This window comes from Bos indicus, chromosome 15 (assembly GCF_029378745.1).
Source record: "Bos indicus isolate NIAB-ARS_2022 breed Sahiwal x Tharparkar chromosome 15, NIAB-ARS_B.indTharparkar_mat_pri_1.0, whole genome shotgun sequence".
NCBI lineage: Eukaryota > Metazoa > Chordata > Mammalia > Artiodactyla > Bovidae > Bos > Bos indicus.
In genome coordinates this window covers 41,422,385-41,426,382 of record NC_091774.1, presented here as the reverse complement: position 1 = coordinate 41,426,382, position 3,998 = coordinate 41,422,385, and positions in this window count along the sequence as shown.

Genomic DNA, 3,998 nt, shown 5'->3' with positions numbered 1-3,998 from the left:
GCAAAAGAGTCAGACATGATTTAGCAACTAAACCATCACAACCACCACCAAAGTAGAAAGACCTCATAGTACAAATGACATCAACTAGAGTCTTCCAAAGGGTATCGTTTAAATTAACCCCATACCAAAGGCTGCTCTGGATCTGCTCCAACAAAGCCTAATTTTGAGCCTGAGAAAGATCTAACTAATCTCAAGGAATATAACTGCATGTCAGATAAAGACAACCCAACAGTATTTTTTCAAAAAATACAATGACACCTAGTAACTAACTAAAATCAATAACATCAGCATCCAACAAAAAATTACCAAACATGCAAATGATAGAAACTTCTAGTTCTAAGACAAACAAGTTCTAGAGATCTAATGTACAGCATGGAGTATGGTGATTATAACTAATAATACTGTAACATATACTTGAAATTTGCTAAGAGAATAGATCATATATTCTCACTACACACACAAAAATGGAAACCATGTGAGATAATGGAAATGTTAATTAACTTGATTGTGGTCATTACTTCACAATGTATACATATATTAAGTTATCGCATTGTACACCTTAAAGAAACCATATTGTTACAACCTAAGTATATACAGGTGTAGCTTGTTTTATTGTGCTTTGCCTTATCGAACTTCACAGATACTGTGTTTTAGCAAATTGAAGGTTTATGGTAACCCTGCACTGCCAAATGATGGTTAGCATTTTTTATCAATAGAATATTTTTAAAATTAAGGAATGCATATTTTTTAGACAAAATGCTATTGCACATTTAACCTCAGTATAGTATCAACTTAACTTTTATATGCACTGGGAAAGCAAAAAATCCTGTGACTCACTGTATTGGGATATTTGCTTTGTTGTAATGGTCTGGAACCAAACTTGCAATATCTTTGGGGTGTGACTGTACAATTTTTGTTTGTCAATCATACTTCAATAAAGCTAGAAAAGATTTTTTAAAGAAATACATCTTGTTAACAATAAAACATTACTAGTAATAAATTGAAAATAAAAACTATAAACTCACAGTTCTAAAAAAAGTTCATTGACTCCAAGGAGATCAAACATTTAAAAAATGCAGCCTGTGCATTATTCTGTTTCTGTTCCATAGGTAGTTTCATTAAGAAGATAAGCTAAAGGCAAAGGAGAAAAGGAAAGATATATCTATCTGAATTCAGAGTTCCAAGGAAGAGCAAGGAGAGAGAAGAAAGACTTCCTCAGCGATCAATGCAAAGAAATAGAGGAAAACAATAGAATCCAAGAAAATTAGAGATACCAAGGGAACATTTCATGCAAAGATGGGTATGGAAATGGTATGGACCCAACAGAAGCAGATTTATTAATAAAAGGTGGCAAGAATACACAGAAGGACTATAAAAAAGATCTTAATGACCCAGGTAACCACGATGGTGTGATCACTCACCTAGAGCCAGACATCCTGGAATGCGAAGTCAAGTGGACCTTAGGAATCATCACTACTAACAAAGCTAGTGAAGGTGATAGAATTCCAGCTGAGCTATTTCAAATCCTAAAAGGTGATGCTGTGAAAGTGCTTCACTCAATATGCCAGCAAATTTGGAAAACTCAGCAGTGGCCACAGGACTGGAAAAGCTCAGTTTTCATTCCAATTGCAAAGAAAGGCAATGCCAAAGAATGTTCAAACTACGACACAATTGCACTCATCTCACACTCTAGCAAAATAATGCTCAAAATTCTTCAAGTGAGGGTTCAACAGTATGTGAACTGAGAACTTCCAGATGTTTAAGCTGGATTTAGAAAAGGCAGAGGAGCCAGAGATCAAATTGCCAACATCCACTGGATTATTGGAAAAGCAAGAGAGTTCCAGAAAAGCATCTACTTCTGCTTTATTGATTACCCTAAAGCCTTTGACTGTGTGGATCACAACAAACTGAGGAAAATTCTTCAAGAGATGGGAATACCAGACCACCTGACCTGCCTCCTGAGAAGTCTGTATGCAGGTCAAGAAGCAACAGTTAGAACTGGACATGGAACAACGGACTGGTTCCAAATTGGGAAAGGAGTATGTGTATATTGTCACCCTGCTTATTTAACTTCTATGCAGAGTACATCATGTGAAATGCCAGGCTGGAAGAAGCACAAGCTGGAATCAAGATTGCCGGGAGAAATATCAATAACCTCAGATATACAGATGACACCACCCTTATGGCAGAAAGCAAAGAGGAACTGAGGAGCTTCTTGATGAAAATGAAAGAGAAGAGTGAAAAGGTGGCCTAAAGCTCAACATTCAAAAAAGGAAGATCATGACATCTGGTCCCATCACTTCATGGCAAATAGATGGGGAAACGATGGACACAGTGACAGACTTTATATTTTGGGGCTCCAAAATCACTGCAGATGGTGACTGCAGCCACAAAATTAAAAGACACTTGTTCCTGGAAAGAAAAGCTATGACCAACCTAGACAGCATATTAAAAAGAAGAGACATTACTTTGCCAACAAAGGTCTGTCTAGTCAAAGCTATGGTTTTTCCAGTAGTCATGTATGGATGTGAGAGTGGACTATAAAGAAAGCTGAGCACCAAAGAAGTGATGCTTTCAAATTGTGGTGCTGGAGAAGACTTTTGAGAGTCCCCTGGATAGCAGGGAGATCCAACCAGTCAATCCTAAAGAAGATCAGTCCTGGGTGTTCATTGGAAGGACTGATGCTGAAGCTGAAGTTCCAATACTTTGGCCACCTGATGTGAAGAACTGACTCACTGGAAAATACACTGATGCTGGGCAAGACTAAAGGCAGGAGGAGAAGGGGATGACAGAGGATGAGATGGTTGGATAGCACCGCCAACTCGATGGACCTGAGTTTGAGCAAGCTCTGGGAGTTGGTGATGGACAGGGAAGCCTGGCGTGCTGCAGTCCATGGGGTTACAAAAAGCTGGACATGACTGAACAACTTCATTTTCATTTTCATAGTTGCTTTACAGTGTTGTGTTAGTTTCTGCTATACAGCAAAGTGAATCAGTATACAAAAGTATCCAATCTTTTTTAGATTTCCTTCCCATTTAGGTCACCACAGATCATTGAGCAGGGTTCCCTGTGGATGGAGTGGGAGGTTGGGGTTAACAAATATAAACTTTTATGTATAGAATGGATAAACAACAAAGTCCTACTGTATAGCACAGAGAATTATATTCAATATCCTATGATAAACCATAATAGAAAAGAATATTTTTAAAAGAATGTTTATGTATGTATGGCTGCATTATTTTGCTGCACAGAAGAAATTAACACAATATTGTAAATCAACTATACTTCAATACAGATACTGATTAAAAATAAAATAAAAATGCAACAGACCACTTAATAATCAAATTACCGAAAAAAATGGTTAAAAAGAAATTCTTACAAGCAGTCGGAGGAAAACAAATACATTATGTACAGAGAAATGAAGACAAGAATGACAGAAGATTTTATGTCAGAAACTGTGCAAACCAGAAGAAGATAAAGCTATCAGCTGGAGTTTTGTGCCCAACAAAAGTATCTTTCAAAAATGAAAGTGAGCTAAAAACTTTTTAAAGCAAACAATATCTGAGAAAATTCATTACCAGCATAGCTGCACTATAAAATATACTAAAGGAAATTCTTCAAGCATAAGGAATAATACTATTTGGAAATTTGTATCTACCCAAAAGAATCAAGAGGAATATGTGGACTAATATAAAAGATATTTTCCACTGTTTAATCTCTTTATTAAAACTGTCTATTGAAAATAAAATAATACCAGCATCCCATGGTGTTTATAACATACATAGGAGTAAAATGCGACAATAGTTTACAAAAGAAGAGAAAAATTTCTTACACTTTACATGAAATGGTTTAACACTATCTGAGAGTAGACTGTGATGAGTTAAAGATGTATCAATATATTGTAAATGGTAGAGGAACCAATAACAAGACAAGGTAGAGGTATAGCTAATAAGGCAACAAAGAGATCAGTAGGAATCATAAAAATAATGCAAAAAAAA